Below are 14,513 nucleotides of genomic sequence, written 5' to 3'. Positions count from 1 at the left end.
AATTGGTTACTTGCATAGTGGAGTCTTTTGTTTAGACATGTAGCTAGCTAGCTCGCTAAACAATGACACATAATCCCAACTCCTAACATTACTACCATACATGAATCTGCAGGTAGCTAAAGCTAACCAACCAGTTTCAATGTTGGCTAGCTAGCTAATATTAGGCTATAACTAGCAATGCAAATGGATTTCTGAGATACAAATGACATTACTACACAGATCATACACATAACGTTAGCTAGCGAGCTAGCCAGTTAACGTCAGCTAGCTAGTTAACAGTACACTTTAACTGGCAATGAAAACGACTTTCTGACAAAATTAGAAACGTATAATATCGGAAAATGTTGCTAGCTAGACTCTCTTACCCATATACATGGATGAARGCTTCTCCCTCTCTGTCACGGATGCCATGGTTGCCCTTAGTTTGAAGATGTAACCCGGAGACAGGTGTTTTATACAAATAGCTTTCTTTGTGTTATCTTTAAAACTTCCTCCGCATATTTGCAATCAAACGGCAGAGTTTTTTCCATCTCCTTAGTTATTTTGCTCTGCTTCCACTTGGCATTCCACTGATTTAAAAACTCAGTCCACCAGAAAGTGGAGGGCATTAGCAAGACTTTTGCAGTTCTTTGTGATATCTTTCAAAAAAGCAGCGTTAGAATTATTACCGACAAATACTGAGCCTCTCATGCTATAGACAGAAGCATGCTACATGGCTACCAGTRCGAACTTATCTCTCGGCATATCCAGCCCAACCATTATCTCAGCCAAACATAGCTAGCGGGAAGGTTCCTGACTTTTTCCGTGGCTAAAACAACTAGACTCGTAATTTAACAATTGTATTCATATTAACAGATGGGGTCCACGTTTGTTATTAAGGCACATGAAAGTTCACATGTTCCGGATGGCATTTCTGCCAGAAAAACACATTTTGGTGAAAAAATATATGTTTCCCTTCAAATACCTCTCCTTTGAAGTATTGACGTGTGACATACGCCTAGTCACATATAAAGGCTGTTGTCATTCTTCACGGTGATGGCTATTAATCATCAATGCAATGTGAAATAGATGGGTAAAAATGCTGTAGTAAAGACATATCATTAACATTTTAGCTGCTCATAACCACCACAGGAGAAGCAAYTCAATACACAACCTTGCTAGCTAACTCAAATGCTTGCTAGGTATAATGCATGATAACTCAAAGAAATAGGATATTTTTTGCTGCTAGCCTGCTCCTGGCTGAGCCACACACAATCAGACTCTTTAACAATGCCCCCAGTTCTACCAGAGCTTCTATAGCATGACCAACATTCAACATAACTTCTACCTTACAAAACAGTTATGTATAGTCAGCATAGATAACCATCTCACTGAAGAGCTGAATGGTTTGGTCGCATACAAAATAAATTACATCTGCAAGAATGCATACCAGACCTGACATTGACAGTGAAAGAGAACAAGTTATTGCACAATATTCGCCTTTAAGAGCTTTTTTCATTCCAATCCATTTTAAATCATATTGCCACCATTCAATCTCAGCTAAAAACAGCCAACCTTAAACACATCTAGTATTCAAGTCAACCACTTCTCTTCTRTAAAAAAGTTATTGAAGTAACAGCCGAAGTCTGTTTGAATGAAGCATCAGTGTTCACTTACCTCTTACACTTTCTGAGAGCATTTCAGTGGGTAGAATGGATCTGCTAATGGTAACAACCAAAGAGAGGTCCAGCCATTTGTGATAAAAAAGGGAGCAATTTGCTACTCCCAACCTGGGAGTTACATTCCAATTAGAACTACGTCATAGTAATCCCTAAAAACCTCAGTCCAAGCACATAAAAATCATCAGTTGGAAGCAAGAACTTTAATATGCATATTTGACCCCCATCCCATTATCTTCACATATCCCATTGTCTGAGGATGGCTGGAACCCCTTAAGCACGGACAATGTGATGATTCTTTGAACTATAGAACGTCTCTTTATGCAGGCCACTGAACTACTCCACTGTGTGTGTGTGTAACCTGTGTGTGTGTGTGTGTGTGTGTGTGTGTGTGTGTGTGTGTGTGTGTGTGTGTGTGTGTGTGTGTGTGTGTGTGTGTGTGGTGTGTGTGTGTGTGTGTGTGGTGTGTGTGTGTGTGTGTGTGTGTGTGTGTGTGTGTGTGTGTGTGTGTGTGTGTGTGTGTGTGTGTGTGTGTGTGTGTGTGACAACACAAAGGCAGCATGATCTTTGGATCAGCTAGCTCAAAGTGGTTAGACTATTAATTTCGCTAAAAATATTGTGACAATACCAAATGGACAGCCCAAGGCTTGCTCACTTGTGTACAGATACAAAAGGGATATTGAGGGAAGTAAGACCTGCAATCACTTAGAGGTGGATTCACTCCGTATCGCCAAAGCATTGCGGAAGATACATGTTAAGAGAGAGAGAGAGCAAGACCCCACCTGGAAAATCTACCCACAATCAGCCCTGCCCTGATATGAACCCTCCCCTGCTGTCAGTAATAACCTTTGATCTTGTGCCACTGTCCCTGTGCCATGCCTCTGTTCCTACTTCAGGCCACTCCAGGTGTCAGAGTAGTACCAGACGGTCTAATGTACCTCAGCATCTAATTATGGACTGATTTGATAAGGGTGCTCAACCTGAACCAGCCCTCTTGATAAACGTGGCATGTACGCATAGGAGGTTAGATCTTAATACAGCCCTGCATCTCACACAATGTCTGGGGAAATTGAAACACAGGGGGGGGGGGTTAGAACAAGTCTTTCTAGCGATCCTGGCTCGTCTCCGTCTCCACATCCAGACAGAGTGAAATCATTTCAGGTATTGCGACCACGGGTGTCATAAACTACTGGTGGAATGGCTCCCTTACATTTAGCAAAATGTCACTTTGGACTGTGCATAAGGCCATCCATCACCTTCTGTGTGTTACTAACAGTAAGAGGTTACTGTATATGTGACCTCACAAGGTCATATCCTGCATYTACTGTAATCTTTTGACCTCCTTATAATAGCTTCTGTCACCACATGGTTATTGTCATCCTACCATATTTRTGGCAGTGCTCAATGACCCTGACTGAAATCCCACTGGGACTATGCAAATGTTCAACACAACATCGTGGGATATGGTCTTTGTTATGTCAGCACTCAACAAAATAACTGAACAACACCCAAATGTGTCCATTGCCACGACATTCAAACAGCCACATTTAAACTGGCAATACCTCAAAAGGTTCGCTTTAGGGAAATATTTCTAGAAAATAAGAAAAACCCACACGAGGTAAAACATAAATGCTTAATTTCAATTAATAACACTGTAATATGTCTCAGACTTGTCATCGTTTAGTAATGTCTCATGCAGTGTTGCGCCAGATGAGAGGGAACCATTAGTTAGTCATGGGAGTGTTCCAACCTTGTTTCATTTGTGTTTTATAACATAAACACACAAACATACACACATACACGCACACCTTCCTTGCATGAGCCCAGGGTAATAATGAAGAGGCGATGAGTCACAAGTGCAAACTACTACTACTACTACTACTACTACTACTACTACTACTACTACTACTACAACAATCAGAACACACAATGCTGCGAGTTATAAAATTGTCTCCAATATCTATTTGGCTCACATAGCATTTTGATGAAAAGAAAGACAAGTCCCAGTTGCACAATATGTAGAGCGAGGCCATCTTGAATACTGGTGTTTTCAGGTATTTTTTGGCCTACCCATCATTCCCTATGCTATTCTCTACTGTACATTCATAAATCTAAAGAAGTACTTCATTATATCAGAATGGACAATGTATAGCCTCTGGTTCTGAATAGTTATCAGAGCATTATAACCTCTTTGGTTCACCTTATTAATACTGTATCTTAAGATGCCTTGAGCCTCCTCTTCTCTTACTGACAATAAAGATAGAGTAATGTAAGGAAGTCCTCATGTCATGTACTGAAGACCTGGCATCATTCGTCTAGCTCCTTTGGTGCAGTCCAGAACTCTCAAACTGTGCAATGCGTACAAGGAGGAGAATGTAAGGGAATGATTTTGTCTTAGGCTATACACATTCTGTGTGTGCTGCGTTGCAGATTTAATTGAATTCCATCGCTTCATTATGAACTCAATGCCACATGTCTTCTGACTTGCATTGCGATGTCTTGAGGGAGATTATACATCACTCAACTATTGACAAAACCTCCTTGTCAATAGTTATTAAGGGATAGTCTTAACAAGAGAAGAGGTTTAGAAAACCAGGGATTACACAAGTCAATGTAACCTCAGGCAGAATATAACTCATTTAACTCAGATACTAAACACATCCTGCTGATGTAGTCCTATACTGTGGCTTGGATGCATAGAGCATGGCAAAGGCTAGTCATATATATCTAGGACGCCATTYCATTCATTGCATGGCGTCCTAGATCGCTAGAATGCGAAGCCTGGAACATATACACCAAACTCCAGCTGTGGTAATCCGCGCATAAGACAAGTCACAGTGTGTCCTACCACTGTCTACCATAGTCGGAGTTATGTGCCTGTGTGGAGAAAAGGTCAGAAGGTTTCTTCACATTATACAATCCAGATAGACAGACAAAGAGTAATGAATTATAGGATTGCCTTCAATAACATTCAGGCCTAAACCTTAGGACTTTTCACCAAATATGTTCCCGGGCTCCGCATCCTAGCAATRTAGGACGCCATTGCGTTCACTGTACGGTGCCCTATGTCGGGCTAACCAAGGCTGACCACTCCTGCTCTCTGGGACAAGTCACCTCATTTGAAGTTTAATGGAGACACGAATCACTCATCTCTTTTCCTGAGATGAGAACCCCTCTTGGAATATATGACCACGCATGCAGGCCTACACACAAARAACTTCGAAAGCATTGACCTACAATGTACAGTGGGGCAAAAAAGTATTTAGTCAGCCACCAATTGTGCAAGTTCTCCCACTTAAAAAGATGAGAGAGGCCTGTAATTTTCACCTAAGTGTATGTAAACCTCCGACTTCAACTGTATATACTGTATTCTATACTATCTATTGCATCTTAGCCTATGCGCTCTGTCATTGCTCATCCATATATTTATATATTCTTATTCAATWCCTTTGATTAGAATTGTGTGTATTAGGTATTTGTTGTGAAATTGTTTGGTATTACTTGTTAGATATTGCTGCACTGTCAGAACTAGAAGCACAAGCATTTTGCTACACTCACAATAACATCTGCTAACTATGTGTATGTGACCAATAAATTCGATTTGATTTGTGTGCCTTTCCAAATCAAGTCCAATCAATTGAATTTACCACAGGTGGACGCCAATCAAGTTGTAGAAACAGCCTAAGGATAATCTATGGAAACAGGATTCATCTGAGTTCAATTTCGAGTCTCATAACAAAGGATCTGTGCATACATTTAAAAAAATCTGTGTTCACTTTGTCATTATGAGGTATTGTGTGTAGATGGATGAGGARAAAAAATAATTTAATCAATTTTAGAATAAGGCTGTAACGTAACAAATTCTGGAAAAAAGCCAAGGGGTCTGAATACTTTCCGAATGCACTGTACATTTCTACTGACTCTACACACACCAGTGGTGACCTGTCATTCAGGGAAGGTGGGGCAGAGGCTGTTTTTAGCACTGCCTGTTTAGCTAAATATATATATATATATATATTTAAATACAGTACCAGTCAAAAGTTTGGACACACCTACTCATTTCAGGGTTTTTCTTCATTTTTACTATTTTCTACATTGTAGAATAATAGTGAAGACAACAAAACTATGAAATAACACATATGAAAATAACACACTATGAAATAACACATATGTAGTTACCCAAAAAGTTTTAAACAAACCAAAATATATTTTATATTTGAGATTCTTCAAAGTAGCCTTTGCCTTGATGACAGCTTTGCACATGCTTGGCATTCTCTCAACAAGCTTCAATTAACAGGTGTGCCTTGTTAAAAGTTAATTTGTGGAATTGTTTTCCTTCTTAATGCGTTTGTGTTGTGACAAGGTAGGGGTGGTACACAGAGGATAGCCCTATTTGGTAAAAGAACACCTCCATATTATGGCAAGAACAGCTCAAATAAGCAAAGTGAATTGACAGTCCATCATTACTTTCAGGATCGGTGTCCCGTCCACGGGAGTCTTGAGCTAACGTAGGCTAATGCGATTAGCATGAGGTTGTAAGTAACATGAACATTTCCCAGGACATACTGTAGACATATCTGATTTTGGCAGAAAGCTTAAATTCTTGTTCATCTAACTGCACTGTCCAATTTACAGCAACCATTAAAGTGAAAGAATACCATGCTATTGTTTGAGGAGAGTCCACAGTTTTGAACATGAAAAGTTATTAATAAACCAATTAGGCACATTTGGGCAGTCTTGATACAACATTTTTAACAGAAATGCAATGGTTCATTGGATCAGTCTAAAACTTTGCACATACACTGCTGCCATCTAGTGGCCAAAATCAAATATGAACTGGGCTGGAATATTACAATATGGCCTTTCTCTTGCATTTCAAAGCTGATGGTACAAAGAAATTATAAAAAAAACAGTTGTTTTTTCTTTGTATTATTTTTTACCAGATCTAATATGCTATATTCTCCTACATTCCTTTCACATTTCCACAAACTTCAAAGTGTTTCCTTTCAAGTGGTATTAAGAATATGCATATCCTTGCTTCAGGGCCTGAGCTACAGGCAGTTAGATTTGGGTATGTCATTTTAGGTGAAAAAAAAGAAGGAAAAAAAGGGCAGATGACATGAAGGTCAGTCATCCAGAAAATGTCAAGAACTTTCAAAGTTTCTTCAAGTGCAGTTACAAAAACAATCAAGCGCTATGATGAAACTGGCTCTCATGAGGACCGCCACAGGAAAGGAAGACCCAGAGTTACCTCTGCTGCAGAGAATACGTTCATCAGAGTTACCAGCCTCAGAAGTTGCAGCCCAAATAAATGCTTCACAGAATTCAAGTAACAGACACATCTCAACATCAACTATTCAGAGGAGACTGCATGAATCAGGCCTTCATGGTCTAATTGCTGCAAAGAAACCACTACTAAAGGACACCAATAAGAAGAAGAGACTTGCTTTGGCCAAGAAACATGAGGAATGGACAATAGACCGGTGGAAATTGAGTCCAAATTTGAGTTTTTGGTTACACCCGCCGTGTCTTTGTGAGACGCGTAGTAGATCAACGGATGATCTCTGCATGTGTGGTTCCCACCATGAAGCACGGAGGAGGAGGTGTGATGGTGTGGGGGCCTTTGCTGGTGACACTGTCTGTGATTTATTTAGAATTCAAGACACACGTAACCAGCATGGCTACCCATGGCATTCTACATCTACCGTATATGCCATCCCATCTGGTTTGGACTTAGTGGGACTAWCATTTGTTTTTCAACAGGACAATAACACAGTACATATCCAGGCTTTGTAAGGGATTTTTGACCAAGGAGAGTGATGGAGTGCTGCATCAGATKCTCCACAATCACCGGACCTCGACCCAATTGAGATGGTTTGGGTTGAGTTGGACAGCAGAGTGATGGAAAAGCAGCCAACAATAGCTCAGCATATATGTGGGAACTCCTTCAAGACTGTTGGAAAAGCATTCCAGGTGAAGCTGGTTGAGAGAATGCCAAGAGCATGCAAAGTTGTCATCAAGGCAAAGGGTGGCAACTTTGAAGAATATAAAATATATTTGATTTGTTTAACACTTTTTTGGTTAGTACATGATTCCATGTGTGTTATTTTATAGTTTTGATGTCTTCACTATTATGTCTTCACTACAATGTAGAAAATAGTAAAAATAAAGAAAAAGCCTGGAATTAGTAGGTGTGTCCAAACTTTTGACTTGAAGTTTTATCTAATGTATTATTATCTATTTTTTTAAATGTGCATGTTATTTTGCCACTTATACGTGACACATATCAGTTTGCAAACAATTAAACTTCTTTGGGATCACTGTCCCTTCCACGGTTGTAAGTAACAGGACATAGACATATCTGARATTGGCAGAAAGCTTAAATTCTTGTTAATCTAACTGCGCTGTCCAATTTACAGTAGCTATTACAGTGAAAGAATACCATGCTAGTTAGTCAGAAATCGCAAATTCAACAATGAGTGGTTTGGAAGGAGTCAGTGGCTAACTGCAAGCGTTGCAAATTAACCACTATTTTGCTTCCCCTGCCTGCTATTCYGTGGAGAGGGTGTGTGGTCCAAGTCTGGGTTTAAGGGTCTCTTTCCAAGCTTAAAATGATTAACATTCACACGCAACACGATGGGACAGAAAAGGTTGAATACATTGGCCATGCTGTCAATCCATCATGACTTCTGCAGCGTTAAAAACAACTGGAAACCGACAACTGGGAACTCTGAAAATAATGAGCTGRGACAAGGAAAATATGTTTTTTAACGGTCATCCAACTCGGAACTCCAAGTTAGGAACTCTGACTTCCTCTAGTGCTCCGACCTGAAGATCACTGACGTCATGATTCAATCTTGTTAATTTTCGAGTTCCRAATTGTCTTGAAAGCACCGTAAATTCAGAGAATGCCAGTCTAAGTTACATGACTAAATTTACCCACAAGAAGGACTGCCGCACCACCTTCCTGTTCAAGTGAGCACAGCACAATGGTGAGTCCAAAAATATATTGTATGCTGCTACATAAATGATGTACTATGCCAGGGAGATATGTATACTGTAMCAGAGAGAGTAATACTAAGTGTATGTTGTGTAGTAAGCTGTTAGTAGCCCATGTGCCTCGCCCTAATAATTTGGTKARATTCCCCCTGTAACGTCCTGATCAGAGTTATTATGTGTTTTGCTTGTTTAGTGTTGGTCAGGACGTGAGCTGGGTGGGAATTCTATGTTGTGTATCTAGTTTGTCTGTTTCTGTGTCCAGCCTAATATGGTTCTCAATCAGAGGCAGCTGGTAATCGTTGTCCCTGATTGAGAATCATATATAGGAGGCTTGTTTTGTGTTGGGATTTTGTGGGTGATTGTTTCCTGTCTCTGTGTTTGTGTTCTGCACCAGATAGGACTGTCTCGGCTTTCACGTTTGTTATTTTGTTATTTGTTAATGTTCACCGTTTATTGTCAAATTAAACATGTTGAACACTAACCGCGCTGCATTTTGGTCCTCTCCTTCAACTATGGAAGAAAACCGTTACACCCCCTCATAATTTAGCCTGCTGTTTGACTTGGTGGTGCACATCTAGCCTATAGCCTGTTTTAGAAAAATGTAATTGTCGAATATTTTAAGAGCTTCCATTGTCTGCTCATATGCCCCATTTATTTATCKTATGGTTCTAACTTGGTGTACAGGGAGAATACTACAATGCCCATGCTCTGAATTATGTCACTGTACATTTAAAAAGTGCTGAACAAATAGTTATATAGACTACGTCGTCTTAGCTTGCTCATTAATGTCTTAATCGAAATTACGGATGACCTCTTATCTGCTCATCGCTCCCTTATGCCATAGTTTGTACATCTCAATTGTCAGTAAAAAACACATTTGTTTAAGCAGGTCAGCCATATCAGCTATGTTTTTTAAAAAGGCACTAAATGAGGCTGAATGAACTCTTTCGCTGCCAGACAAGGCTCCGCTYATAGCCAGGTGTAGCGGTGGTAAAGATAGCTCTTCGGTTGGGACAGCTTTATGTAGGCCCTAACAGTTTGTGGGCACCGTTTGTCACCGTTATAGTGCAATTAATATATTGTTAAGTGTTGTGTTGTGACTTTGCTGGCATGCATAAAACTTTGCTGGCTTGCCCRACCAAGATTTAAATGCTAAAATCGCCACTGACACACATGCACACCCACTCACAAACAAGTTTCTGGTACTGTTTATCTTAAATCATGTTGCCTAGTAACGTTACCCCATACATATCTACCTCCATCACTCCAGTATCCCTGCACATTGTAAATATGGCATTGGAACTAACCCTGTATATTGTATGCTTACTTACTTACTTATTGATTTCTTCATATGTCTTCTTAATTCTCGTGTTTTTTTTCTTCTACTATTACATTGTTATTGATTATTGCATTGTTGGGTTTTGAGTTTGCAAATAAGGCATTTCACTGTACTTGTGCATGTGACATTTAAACTGAAACGTTAAACCTGATCTATGCACATGGCTCCATGCACATCAGAGTGACACAGTTGTATCCAATTTTCGATAGAAATAAACAGTATCTAAATATTTATCAGGAAAAAAAGACGAATGGAAGGTAGCTGTCAGGAATTGGGCTGTAGAAGGTGTTTGGGCTGTTCAAACCTTGAGGTAAATCCACAGGCGAGAGAGAACGAGAACGCGAGAGAGAGAGAAAGAGAGAGACCTGACCCATGCGCGTGAAGGCGCTATATAGCGCCATGACGCTATATAGCGCTATATAGCGCCATCAAATGTGTGATTTTTGGATGCTTCTCCGCATAAAACAAAAGCGCTGATCATTCGACTCGGGGGGACATGACGTCCTTAAAGCGACTGCTTATCGTGAAACAACTCTTTGTTTCGCCTGCAGCTACAGTGTACAGTAAAACATTAATAGTATATCACCCTTGCGTAATCCAATGTGAACGCTGATGCACTCAGTGTGATTTAAAACTTCACTTTCAAGAGATTAACGGAACGGTAGTCTACCCGGGTAGAGTAGTTTAATCATGGTGACGCAATGTCACTGATGAAATATAATGCTAATAATTATTAACACGTTAAAATGGTATATTACTGGCATCCCCCTATACTGAATTGATTATACACCGCATTTAGTCGTTTTATTTGAAAGGACTAGACTAGATCATAGATCCACACACAACAAACACAATAGTTTATATAATCCTATATATTACAAAGGCGGCAGGCTACAAACATTCCAATACATTTCAACAACCTCTACACACGATTCCCTTACTGAAGTCCAAATATTACGACGGTCATATCAAACGTAAAATAATGTCTTACCATGTTGTCTCCAAAAGCACCCAAATCCTATTCCGATTGTCACAGACGCCAACTGACACTAGAACACATCCTCACACAAGCACATCAGCCCTCGACCGCCCCCTGTCTCTCGCCTACACTTGAAAGGGAAACTCGGTGGCCAGAAATAACAACTATTGTACGAGTTAGTATATTTCTGTTGGCAAGCACGYATATCAAGCATCGAAACTCTGCTGCGCACAGCACATAGCCTACATAAACCAACTACTCGTTGAAATTCAGACGCTCTCTCTCTCTCTCGGCCTGAGCAAATGCTCATGACGTTAAGCAGTAATCGTATTACGCGGGGCAGTAAAGGTGAAGTCGGGTAAATCTGTATTTTCCCCCTGTCCACGTCGGCAGACAAAGCAGCTCTACCTGGCCAACTCCTACTACACAGAGTGGTAGGGAGGGACAGTAAAGACACACAGGACCATGCTAGTCTACACCTTAGTTTCTATAGGGTTTTGTACACTTGGATTAAGAATGAGAGAAATTACCTTTGACAAGGTTATGTCACATACTCTATTTTCACCAAGTCTATTTTATAAATGATGAACACATTAAAATATTAATCCAATCAATAGGCTATAGCACAAGTGAAAATAATTGTGTCCCAACTGAAAATGCTTTCAGTGAAAATAAGTGAATGGTCATCAGTATCTCCACAGTAGGCAGAAGTGTTATCTCTCAATCAAGATTACCCTCAGCTAAGGGTAGCAGCAGTGTGAAGGTCATCTAAAGCCATTTACAATCAGTTGGCAATCATTTTAGCCTTTACTGTACTCTGTCTGAATGGACTGGATGATGTTAGTGCTGAAACAATATTAACACTATAAACATCTAATGATGATTCACCTAGCAGTCACCTTGCAACAATCACTGGTCTTTACCCCTATTGCTCTCAGCTCCAGTGGTGGAAAAAGTACCCAATTGTCATACTTGAGTAAAAGTAAAGATAGACTTTTACTCAAGTATTAAGGTAAGTATTTGCTTTTACATTTAAATATGTATCAAAAGTAAATGTAATTGCTAAAATATACTTAATTATCAAATGTAAAAGTATAAATCGTTTTAAATTCCTTATATTAAGCAAACCAGACGTACCATTTTGTAGTTGTATTTGTTTATTTACGGATAGCCAGGGGCACACTCCAACACTCAGACACCATTTACAAACGAAGCATGTGTTRAGTGAGTCCACCAGATAAGAGGCAGTAGGGATGACCAGGGATGTTCTCTTGATACGAGTGTGAATTGGACCATTTTCCTGTCCTGCTAAGCATTCAAAATGTAATGAATAGTTTTGGAGCTCGTCAAAGGAAAATATGTATGAGTAAAAAGTACATTATTTTCTTTAGGAAGGCGTTGAAAGAAAAGTTGTCAAAAATATAAATAGTAAAGTAAAGTACAGATTAGAGGTCGACCGATATGATTTTCAACGCCGATTCCGATTATTGGAGGACCAAAAAAAGACGATACACGATTAAATCGGCGATTTTTAAAAATGTATTTGTAATAATGACAATTACAACAATACCGAATGAAATTATTTTAACTTAATATAATACATCAATAAAATCAAATATGCCTCAAATAAATAATGAATTGTTCAATTTGGTTAAATAATGCAAAAACAAGATGTTGGAGAAGAAAGTAAAAGTGCAATATGTGCCATTTAAGAAAAGCTAACGTTTAAGTTCCTTGCTCAGAACATGAGAACATATGAAAGCTGTGTGCCTTTTAAACATTGAAGTCTTCAAAATATACAGGTTAAAGAATTTAGGTGTAGTTATTATAGGAAATATAGGCTATTTCTCTCTTATACGATTTGTATTTCACATATACCTTTGACTATTGGATGTTCTTATTGGAACTTTAGTATTTCAGTTAACAGTATAACTTTCCGCCCTCTCCTCGCCGCTACTGGGCTCGAACCAGGAACAATGAGGGGAGGAGAGGCGACATCGACAACAGCCACCCTCGAAGCAGCGTTAACCATGCAGAGCAAGGGACAACTACTATCCAAGTCTCAGACGAGTGACTTTGAAACGTCATTAGCGTGCACCGGTACTAGCAGCCATTTCACATCGGTACACGACCTAATCTCGGGAGTTGATAGACTGAAGTCATAAACAGTGCAATGCTTGAAGCATTGCGCAAGAACTGCTGGCAAAACGCACGAAAGTGCTTTTGAAATGAATGCTTACAAGCCTGCTGGTGCCTACCATCGCTCAGTCAGACTGCTCTATCAAATCATAGACTTAATTATAACATAATAACACACAGAAATACGAGCCTTAGGTCATTAATATGGTCGAATCCGGAAACTATCATCTTGAAAACAAAAACGTTTATTCTTTCAGTGAAATACGGAACTGTTCCTTATTTTATCTAACGCGGGGGCATCCATAAGTCTAATATTCCTGTTACATTGCACAACCTTCAATGTTATGTCTTAATTGCGTAAAATTCAGGCAAATTAGTTCGCAACGAGCCAGGCGGCCCAAACTGTGCATATCCCTGACTGCGTGCAATGAACGCAAGAGAAGTGACACAATTTCACCTGGTTAATATTGCCTGCTAACCTGGATTTATTTTAGCTAAATATGCAGGTTTAAAAATATATACTTCTGTGTATTGATTTTAAGAAAGGCATTGATGTTTAGGGTTAGGTACAGTCGTGCAACGATTGTGCTTTTTTCGCAAATGCGCTTTTGTTAAAATCATCCCCCGCTTGGCGAAGTTGGCTGTCTTTGTTAGGAAGAAATAGTCTTCACACAGTTCGCAACGAGCCAGGCGGCCCAAACTGCTGCATATACCCTGACTCTGTTGCAAGAGAAGTGACACATTTTCCCTAMTTAAAATAAATTCATGTTAGCAGGCAATATTAACTAAATATGCAGGWTTAAAAATATATATTTGTGCATTGATTTTAAGAAAGGCATTGATGTTTATGGTTAGGTACACGTTGGAGCAACGACAGTCCTTTTTCGCGAATGCGCACCGCATCGATTATATGCAACGCAGGACACGCTAGATAAACTAGTAATATCATCAACCATGTGTAGTTAACTAGTGATTATGATTGATTGATTGTTTTTTATAAGATAAGTTTAATGCTAGCTAGAAACTTACCTTGGCTTCTTACTGCATTCGCATAACAGGCAGGCTCCTCGTGGAGTGCAATGTAAAGCAGGTGGTTAGAGCGTTGGACTAGTTAACCGTAAGGTTGCAAGATTGAATCCCCGAGCTGACAAGGTAAAAATCTGTCGTTCTGCCCCTGAACAAGGCAGTTAACCCACCGTTCCTAGGCCGTCATTGAAAATAAGAATGTGTTCTTAACTGACTTGCCTAGTTAAATAAAGGTGTAAAAAAAAATATATAAAAAAAATCGGCCAAATCGGTGTCCAAAAATACCGATTTCCGATTGTTATGAAAACTTGAAATCGGCCCTAATTAATCGGCCATTCCGATTAGTCGGTCGACCTCTAGTACAGATACCTCC

General features: G+C 39.6%; 1 pseudogene; it reads right to left on the bottom strand.

Moving 5' to 3' along the window:
* LOC111951947 (protocadherin-15-like) overlaps positions 1–11,283 on the bottom strand; it is a 326,670-nt pseudogene extending 315,387 nt beyond the window's left edge.
* Positions 11,284–14,513: the final 3,230 nt, after the last annotated feature.

Source organism: Salvelinus sp. IW2-2015, linkage group LG25, assembly GCF_002910315.2.
Source record: "Salvelinus sp. IW2-2015 linkage group LG25, ASM291031v2, whole genome shotgun sequence".
Taxonomy (NCBI): Eukaryota; Metazoa; Chordata; class Actinopteri; order Salmoniformes; family Salmonidae; genus Salvelinus; species Salvelinus sp. IW2-2015.
This window is presented reverse-complemented; position numbering and strand designations above follow the sequence as displayed.